The following is an 11,122-nucleotide window of genomic DNA, read 5'->3' on the forward strand; positions in this document are numbered from 1 at the left end:
AAACTTTTCTTCCCTTTAAGGTAGCTGCAATTCTTAAATACATAGCTATATATGCATTATAATAAAAATTGGTTTTGTTACTTATGTTCGTTTGTTTTGCTGAATAAGACAAAAGTTTCCCGTGAAAAACTCTCTAAATTGTAACATAAAAACAATTTAACATAGTTCCTTTTAAGTCATCCTAGAATTGTGAATTTTAAAAAGGATTTTCACGTCATTTCATCTTTGCTTGAGAAAAATTGAAAACTCATTAATGCAACAACAACTTCGTTCTCCATCTTAACTAAGGCTCACGCTTCAATAACAACAGCTAAAAAATATGGTCTTCTTCCGGAAGTTTACATTAGAAGAGCAGCACAATAACAGCTTTTTGTTTTCGCGACTAAATAATAGAGATATTTTAACCCAGTGAATAGAGCAATTGCAATTATTCGAATCCAGCGTGTTGAAAATGGCCCCACGACCGCTGCCGCTACGAAAGAGTAAACCAACATGACACTACTTCGTACGCGTGGATTTAACGATTACCTCGCGCAGAGCAAATTGATGATTTTTCAAATAAAAACTTAACTACCATGAATTCTAAGCTAACCTAAGTAGTCCTGGGGACGAGGTTAATGCATGCGCAAAAAAATTCAATTTATTCTTCCATCCATTCTTTTTGCGAAGCAATTGAGCTTTGCGAGAAGAGAATTATTGAGATTCTCAAAATTTCGATAGAAAAAAAATCATATAAAATCAGTGTAAAGAAATCGGACTGATATTTTTGCACATACAGCTAGGGTATTCTTTTTTTCTAATAAAACAAATAAGTTTGGACCGAGGGGTTAAAGTATAAGTCTAGTAAAAAATGCAATAAGTACGGCTCGTCCCCCCCCACCCCCTGATTTTGACCCCCCCCCGTCTTTTGGTCCAGATTATACGTCCGCCGAACTAGAACACACGAAGAGGAATATGCCGTGAACAAGAAACGGTAGTCGGCATTTAGGACACGTATATTTTACAGACCTAAAATATGCCTTATTTCTTTGTATTATAGCTAATTACTGTATAAATAATTAATTAATTTGCAATTTTACTTTTAGTACTATTATAATTGTATTTTAATGAAAAATAATAGTATTAAAACGGTTTTCTTCTTTTGAAAAAATTTATTGCTAGTCCTGTCTCTAATCGACTTTACTTGTGTATTTTAAGCTTTTTTGTTGCTGTGCTTTTTCTGGAGATTTGAGTTGCATTGGAAAGCTCCTTTCTTTTCTAAAGAAATATTGTAATTTGTACAATTATAAGTAATTTGTACAATTATAACGCGCCGAGCTGTGTTTTATTTTATTGTTTCTAAGAAGATGTAAGAATACAATATTATCAATTAATTATAGGAAAACCTGTAGCAAGGGCGCAGACAAAACAAATAGCTCTGGATGCTAGAGTGACCCGACCACACAAGGGTGCCAATAAGCCGCATACGCCGTAAAAAGTGCGGGCATTTTCGGGCGAGTTCGGGGTTTTGAAAAAAATTCAAGTATTCGCCCGAAAAAACCCGCATAGGCCCGAACAATGCCCGAAAAACAAAAAAAAACAGACACTAATATGATTCATAAAAACTATAAAAATTACCGAAGTTCTTAAAAGAACTGTTTTTGATGGTTTTTGATAAAGTTTACTTTATAAATAACTTATATATAAACTTTATTTACTCCTTTCTCTTCTAGCGCCTTCTTCCCAACTATCGTCTGCATGGTTTGTTACAAGGAATTGCATTTTGGGAATGTTCCGGGCGAGCTCGGGAAAGTGCGGACGGTTTCGGGGGACAACCGCCAATTTTATTTGAAAAGTCGCCCGAACTCGCCCGTATATATGCGGCGTTTGCGGCTTATCGGCACCCTCTTAGCCGACCAACCGTTTTTTATCACAGTTTTTTATTTATTATATAAGTAACCTGTTACAGTAATTAAAAAAGTATCCACTTTTGCTATCAAACCAACAGCAATGTAATTGTCAATAGGAATTAGTTGTCCGTACACCCTCCCTGAAAACAAGGTTTAAAACGACATTAAAAAATTAAAACTGTCATTAAACAGAACTCCAAGGATGCCCAAGCCGCACACGTCCTCTAAACGGCGTGGGCATCTTCGAAACTGATTGTAATTTTTGAACAAGGGTGCTGATAAGCTGCTTACGCCGTAAAACGTGCAGGCGTTTTTGGGCAAGTTTAGCGTTTAGAAAAAAATTTAAGTATTCACCCGAAAAAACCAGCATAGACCATAAAATAAACTATGTGGTAGCAAAGTTCCTAAAAGAACTGTTTTTGATGATTTTTGATAAAATTTACTTGATAAATAACTTTTAAACTTTATTAACTCCTTTCTCTTAAAGCATCTTTTTCCAACTATCGTCCACAAGGTATGTTACAAGGAATTGAATTTTGGAAATGCTTTAGGCAAGTTCGGGAAAGTGCGGGTGGTTTTGGAAGACAACCATTAATTTAATTCGAAAAGTTCCCCGAACTCGCCCTTATATTTGGGGCCGTTTGCAGCTTATTGACACCCTCTTATTTTAGAATATTCTCAGGAATAATAGATCAAGAGAAATTACATCACAGTTTCTTGTCCACCGCCACCAATGTGTGATTAAGAACAGCCCACATAAAAAAGTTCATTATTTTTAAATTATTTGTGTAAAAATTACTATTTCATTCACGATAAACCATTTGTCAGTCATTTATTCATCCAACAAAGAATACTATCCAAGGTGCCTTTCTATTAGTGCTGAATTTAATAATTGACATGATTCAGCATATTTTTTAAAAGGGTCTGATTGCAAAATATGATTGCCAATGTTAGCACTTGTAATATTTTTGTATTTGTGTATTCAGCTTCTAAAACACAGACAAGAGACATTATAATTTCCTCTGGGTGATTACATTAGTGTTGGTTGAAAAAAAACCTGAATGATGAAAAGCATGTGTTTTTGAATGGGTCTAGGACAATAAACTTATTTAATTTCCCTTGGCCTTGCATCAATCAAATTCTGAAAAAATAAACACTTTTAAAATGATTTTGTCAGATTTGGAAACCGTTGGTATGGTTGGAACTTTGCATATAAAATTAGTATTAGTTGCCAAATTGTTTAGTTTTTTCTTTTATACTTTTCTGAATTAGCCTTAATTATTTATGAGATGAAAAACAGCGCTTTCAATTCCATTGACTTGGCCATCCCTTAGGGGCACTGGAAGCTTCACTATATGAAAATGTTTTCTTTTTCTTTTAGATTGTGTACAATGGGAGTGAGTGATGTAATCTTCCAATGCGTGTGGTGAAAAGAAGGCGAAACCGTTATTGTTTTTCTGCCCAAAATTTAGGCTATTTAATAAATCTTGATAAAGTTAAAAAAACTGTTTTGATTTGTTTGTTTTTGTTTTAATTGTTTCCCGTGAGTTTTCGAAATTCGTTCCAGCAGATTCTGTGGCATATAGTGCCGGTATTTTTACGTGAAAAAAATACTGTTTTTGTTGTGAGGTCATTTACGAAATCGTTAACGTTACCCAGCAAACACAAAGACGTCTTAAAGACGTCTTTTCTCGTCTCTAGCTCGTTCGGACGTCTTTCGACCAGAAAAAGACGTCTTAAAGACGTCTTTATAAGACGAGTCAAATCTCGTTCAAAAGAAACGTCTTAAAGACGTCTTTATTTGGTCTCCGTTAGACCAGTTACATCTCGTTCTAAAGAAACGTCTCAAAGACGTCTTTATTTGGTCTCTGTAAGACCAGTAAAATCTCGTTCGAAAGAAACGTCTCAAAGACGTCTTCATTTGGTCTCTGTAAGACAAGTATAATCTCATTTGAAATGAATGTCATCATTTCTTTTCGTTAGGATAATTTCACAAGAAACAAATAACTACGTTATTTCTTTGCCCATTTGCAATAATTGGCGTAGAAATAAACGTTTTTGATATTTCAGAATTTCTTATACAGAGGTAGCCAAAAATTCGAATTAAATTTGTCTAAAAAAGGATACATTTTACAATGAAAACAGCGTTCGAAAGACCGCATAGAATAAACTTGTAAAGAACATCGTTCCATTTCAACAAATGTTACATTTGACGTTTACTTTTGAAGTTAAAGGAATAATGTGCTCCATAAAACAACAAGTAAATGGTAAAGCAAAAGGCTGTTTTTACCCGAGATATGAATGGACAATGAAGAAAATATTTTGGTGATTAAAAGTAAGTATCTTAGATATTCTTTTTTGTACTTTCTCGGTCAGGAACATTTGTGATTTTTGGTCTTTCAAGGGGAGCTTTCATTAATACTTGGGAAAATAATACTTTAAATGCTTAGTTTTAGCTATTCATTCCGCTTCAAGTGCACGTCACACATGTTCTAAAGCTTTAGACCTATAAAGTTTGTTCTTGAAAAAAAAGCAGTAGCTACTTTATATATTGGTGTAATGACTGAAATGCATTTTATTAAAGGGTTGTTTGGATATAACTTCAAAGAATAAACACATCATCCAACGTGCACAATATGACAGACATATTTTACAAGCAGGGCTCAGGCCAAAGTGTTACTGATTTGCGAAATAAAATGACGCTGTTGTTCAAGACAACCTTCAAAGATACTAACTGTTATTGTTTATGGTCAACAATTTTAAATATTTCTAGTATTAGCTACGCTGTATATTTTTTTGAATGCACGCTTTTTTATAAGCAAAACAGCAGTTTAGCTTAATGAATCTTAGGTTATTCTGTTTTAAATGCTTGATTGTTGCTTATCTGTTGCTCATTGAACATTCATCTTTTAGAACAAGAAAAGTTTCCGAAAGTATATAATGAATTTGTTCTCGTTGTTGTTGCTTATAAAAAAGCTTGTATGTGATATTATTTTATTCTTATTAAACTGTTTATTTATATAAATGATAGATATATAAATTTTCTATTAAATACTACATCGTCGTTTTTTTAACCCTTTTTTTGTTTTGGTTTGTCACACGTCCATCAGAATTAAAATTACTAAAATCCTAATACGCATAGGCTAAAATTATTTGAAGCAGGCCTGCCTTGGCAGTATAACGTTTGAAACAGACTAAATATGGACGTCCTTAAGACGTTTTGATACCTACGGGAACGTCTCTTAAACGTCTTTAAAACGTCTTTAACACGTCGCAAAAAGACGTCTTTTTTACGTTTCTTAAAGACGTCTTTAGGCGTTACGCTTTTAGACGGGTCAGAGACGTCTTAGAGACGTCTCATCTGGTCTTTAAAAGACGTTTTAAAGACGTGTTTAAGACGTCTCGTGTTTACTGGGTAGGACCAACTTCTGCGGGTTGTACAACTCGATGTACTACATATCTTTCGGAATACTGCTAAAAGTGTAATTTTGTATTGCGCTCTTTACTTTTATCATTCTGTGGGAAAAGGCGGTACAAAATTTTAACACGCGTTAGTCGTTTTTGTTAGTTTCGCGTAATCAAATTTTCTCGCGCATTTTGAAAAAGAATATTCCACGCACATCAAATACTCGCGCAGTCTATTCGCAAAAAAAAAACTGTTTTTGCGCAATGAATTATGCTGCAGAGCGTTCATTTTCATACCTCGTCCCAGGGTTCTTCTATATGATATTCAATTTTGATGTATTTCGGAAGATGTTAGCGTCAAAGAAACAAGAAGCGCTAGGGACAAAGTATTGGATAGTTTAATTTTGCTTGCAACTTGCGAAATGCTTCGCAACCTTTTTTTTAATTTCTAGTTAAATAATAAATACATCTTTTTTTTAAATAACAAATATATAATTTTTTTAATAATAAATACTAACATTATGACTGAAATATTGAAAAATGTCGTAATTAAGCGCAGCCCTAATCAGCGGTGATAAGACTTTGGTGCGCTTATAATCAAGTATGATTACCTCATTTTACGGTATACTTGTTACAATTGCGCCTAAAATATTCTTAGCACATATAATTTTTACAACTTTAGCAAAAAAATATTTGAGAAAGTTTGAAGCGAGACAGAGTGAACGCAGTAAAACCACGTGACTTTGACCATGCATCTTTTTGTGAATAAAAATGGAACGGAACACGTCACAATCGAACAGGACGAAAATAATTAAACAAAAATGGTTTTTCTATATATTAAATTTACAATACTTTTTGATACAAATATTTTCATATATATAAAATTATGTACATATAAATAAGAAATTATAAATTATATTATAAAAAATATTAAAATGTGATAACGAATTCTTTTCTGGTCTAAAAAGAAAAGATCACATTACTCAAACAAATTCTGAATAAAATTATTTTTGTTTAAGAACACCTACGTCAAAAAAATGCAGAAAAATTCCACTCTCACAAATATACAAATTACCATAGTCTTATGACTATAAAATTACGAAGTACCTTACCTGCGGAATATATGGGTTGCCGTTTTTCTAATCGAAACAAATTCTTTCGTTAGGTATTTACTTCTTTCTAGCCTAAAAAAATAAATATTTTATTAGTCGCAAGATCGGAAAATTTACGCTCAAAATGTTTTTTAATTCCCATCATGCACTCAAAATTTTCAATCAATAATTTTTATCGAATTTATCTTATTTTTACAATTAACAGCATGAGTTCCAACAATCTAAATTTTTCTAGATTTTACAAAAGTATAAAACGGTCTATCCTTGATGATCTCGTAACAGAGCATGCCCCACTTGTTCACCTCAGCGGAAACAATATACAGACCCCGGTCTTCAATATCAACCCCGAGCCCCTCATCTTTCTCCTCACATGGAATTGTTGCCCACAGCTTTTCACACGATGATACTCTGTCTAGAAGCTCGTCGTCGTCTGGATATACAAACCCCTCGTAGTATGGTCTATTTTTAAATCTAAAATTTTCCAAACACTGTGAACGATAACCGGTAGTAGACCTTGTCTTTATGCAGCATCGCAGCACGGGCACTCGAATATCGTAAAGGTTCTTAAATTGTTGGCTCTGTACATAGGCTTCCATCTTTTTCTTTGACATTTGACTCCTTTTAACATACAACTGAAGTGGTCAAGCAGCATCATTAGGCGTGTTTTTGTTGCTCAAGAAGAGCAACAAGAACATGTGAGTTAATCATATAACGCTGGAACACCTAAGTCGTATAACTCGTCTTGAATAAGGTCGATAAGCCGGAAGTGGCATATATATCGCGCCACATGTCCTTCATCTGCAAATTTGTTAAAGGCATGTACGCTATTGGGATTATGTCTTCGGAATTTGGAAATTTCTCTTTGAACCATTTTCTTTTGGAACGTATAGCGCATCCCTGTATGCGAGCGCAGTAATATGGGAGGTGATGGTACTCATCATCGTCCTGTGTCGTATGTTTACGATAAATCATAATAACATTGTTTATACCAGGATCTTGGGCATGTGGCACATACCTTTCACGGAGTCTCGCATTTTCTTGGCACTGCGCTGCAAGCTGCCTATTCCTGTCCTCAAGATCATCATTCAACACTACAAGCTGTCTATCCCTGTCCTCAAGGTCATCGTTAAGCAGTGCTAGGGCCATATCTCTTTCTTCGACTATCTTACGCTGCTCCCTGACCTCATCCTGCAACTTTTCCACGCCTTTTCCAGCCAACCACTTCATAAGCTTTGGACTTTCTTGATTTGGCAGCAATCTCCAGAGCACCCTCTAATGTAACGAAAGCATCATGAGGATTTTTCCCTCCTCCTAGCATACCAGACCGGGTGATCTTACTATAACCACCCACTTCATGACGTAAAATGGTCGGGATACCGCGAAACGGCTCTCCAATTCTCCCAATACCTAAGAATCTTCCAATGTCAGCGCGTTTAAAAATCACTCACTGTGAGTGCTCGTCGAATAAGCTGTCTCAGGTACAGCAGGTACAGCGTTAAATAAGGCAAGACAAGACATTTTATCTTATGCTTTTGGATCCGGGGATCATGTTGCGAGGACGGTGCTCGTGATTTTTGTTGCTCGAGAAGAGCTACAAAAACATGTGACTTAGTCATATAACGCTAGAACACCTGGGTATTAATATCGCATCATATAGTGGATCATACCAATAGCCAGCGATAAGACAAAGGCGATTAGAGCGATCCGGTCGTTGTCTTTATCACTCTGCCACATCTTATACAGCGACCGATTGATTTCCTCATGTCTCGCTTCCAAGTTTTCAGTTTTTACCTCTAATTTCCGGATCTCTCCCTCAAACTCCTCTTGTGATTTTCGATACAAGTCATATTTATTTAGTTGAAAGTCAAGGCAAAAATGCTCCAACTTCAGTTGTACCCGCCGAGTACAACTGATGTCCGCGTCACTCCAAAATTTTCCAGATCCGAGGGTATTCCAATCTCACATACAAGCACGCATGTTTCGACTTCCTGAGCTGAGTCTTGATGCTCTCCCAATCCAAGATCATGTTGGTTTCCTCATCCACCAGCTTTATATCTGACTTCTCGTGGGGATACCACATAAACAACTGCTTCTTTTGACTTTCATTGCTTATCAAGTCATCAATGATGAAGAGCGTCTCTTCTCCCGCTAGGAGCTTTGATAGTTGCTCGATTCAGTACAAGATTTGATCACCCGGCTCTATAAGGAACACGTATTCATCTTGCCACAGACTTGGTCTATCGAGATAGGTCTTATTCCACCGAATAGTGGGGCAGAGTATAACTATATTGTTGAAATGGTACCTGTATTCATTATCAAGGAGATTCAGGAACCTCTGCGTTTTCCCGCAGCTTGTAGGTCCTGTGAAAATTGCGGTATGCGGGTCATTTACAATATCTAGAGTCATTTATTTGTGTTTGCCAGAGTGGCAAACACAAACCTTGTTTTGGCACGATGGAGGCAGGAATCCACCCTTTGCTTACAGCCATCTCACGACTTCCCCGCCCGGTCGTGAAGTAGGCCACCATCTTCATAACGTCGCTGGTATCTAGCCAGGTACTGGGGCTCGTTATCCCGAGGAACCTCTTGCCAACCATGGCATATGCAAAGGTAAAGCCCAGGTCGACGACAGTTTCATAGAGCATGTCAATGATTTTTTTCTCTTTGGAGGTCACATTAGAACTCATGTTTATATTATTGATTATCGCATGTGAAAAAAGTCGGTATCGGGCTGGGTTGTGGGTTTTTGCTGAGGCGCACGTTTCCCTCCGGATCCGCCAGGCGATGGCTCCAGTGTTTCGGCGGGCTGCGGAGACGCTGCGGACTTTTTACGAAAAATATAATATGCCCCTCCTACACAGGCGAGTATAGCAACAAAGCCTCCACTAATGTATACACTGCCTGACTGTACAGAACTCACCCCAGAAGAGGTTTTGACCGTAGATTTTACTGTACCCTCTTGTTGCTTCAGATCTTCCTTCCTCTTCTTCATCAGTGCCGCCAACTTGTGACCCTGTGTGACTCTCCCGGGGTGCTTTACTGGTACTGTATCTACTCTCTCTTCTTTTTGAATAAGGCTCATTTATTGTAATTTGAGAGAGTTACAAAAATCACTTCACTCTAGCTAGCCTTCAAGCCTTCCCTGCCGGTATATTTTATCCTATTCATATGTGGAGCCCTCATTAAACTACATGCTTGTGGTGGAAATCGATCAGCCGCTGGTGTCAAAATCACTAGACCGCGTGCGTAACAGTCTCCGTAAACAGCGCACCTATCCGCATACCGTGCTCGTACTCTGCATTTACACAGGACCTTATTGTTTCATCTATCAACTATTTCACGATTGTCCATGTGTATCTTCGATAGACTGTTGCCCATTGTTTTGTTGCTCTTCATCATTTTGTTCTTCATCTACCTTGGACATGGAGAGTTGGCAGTGGTTTACAGTATGCGCAGCAATAGGCAGAGGTGCTAGGAGCTTTCCAAAAGCTCAATACACAAGGATCCCCAAGTCAGCCATGCTGTCCCTGATGATAGGGTCCTCTTCCAGATCTATCTCGGTATCGCGGGTTAGAGCACGGTGAATCCTGTTTAAAATTAGATGGTACTTACACCTGGCGAAATCGCATATGCGGCAATATCGTTTTTGATGATGGCATTTGTTTCGTTCCTTTGACGCTTTATCACCATCAATGCATCTTATGCATCTTTATGTTTGTTGGCCGTTACGTTTGTCGATCTTGAAGTTGTTTATTGTAAAAGAGCGATTACAGTGTGAACAGCACTTTACATCCATTTTTTACGTTGTTTTGTACAGTAGCTCTATACAAAACTTGGACATGCTACAAGCTCTCCTTAGCCGCTAAGCGATAATGGCCCCTGGCGAGCGTTGATATCTGGCCTGGTTGCACTATCCGTTTGTCATCTACCTTATCGAGCTCCAGCTTGTTCACTTCCTGCGTGTAGATTTGATGCCCCCTTGTTTTGGATACAGACCCAGGTTTTGTAGATGTCAATACCATCCTCCAGACAGCGCCGATAGTCCTCAAAGCTGATGGATTTCTTCGTGACGCACTTCTTTACACCTTTCGCTTAGCTCGTTTTTCATTAGACCCACGACCTTCTTGTTTTTGCCGATGAGGAGACGTCTGTTGTCATCTTTGCTGTAGGCACTCGTGTCAAAACATGTCTACATCATCGGCAATATCACGGTAAAAATCCTCCGTTCTTATGTGATAGACGAAGGAATCGGTATCCGCAACTTGTTACCGTATTTGGGCTGCATATATTCATAGTGGAAGTTGTACATCACGATTTTCGAGTTGTCCAAGATGGCTTGACCAATATACACCGGTTTGTTCATCTTTACCTCTGTTTTACACATTTCCACACCCATGAGGTGGCTGCTGAAGTAGTTACCATCTTTGAAATTGGGCTTCATGATGAGCTTTGTGTACTTCTTTTCGTTTGTAACCAACTGGATGTTGTGATGGTTCCTCAAGTTCTCCTTATAAAAGTCCTTCTCGAACTCGGCGGCCGTTCTAAGCCCCGTGTTGTGGTCGATATAACCCCTCAGCCATGGTTTCTGGTTAAACTGGATGACTCTATACACCTTCTTAAGCTCGAGCCCATGCTTTAAAGCTTGATGAAGGGCTCTGATATGTACCACGTACTTCCGCTTGTGTTCGAGGTTTGGTATTAGTTTCTCGACCCTGT

This window comes from Hydractinia symbiolongicarpus, chromosome 2 (assembly GCF_029227915.1).
Source record: "Hydractinia symbiolongicarpus strain clone_291-10 chromosome 2, HSymV2.1, whole genome shotgun sequence".
Lineage (NCBI taxonomy): Eukaryota > Metazoa > Cnidaria > Hydrozoa > Anthoathecata > Hydractiniidae > Hydractinia > Hydractinia symbiolongicarpus.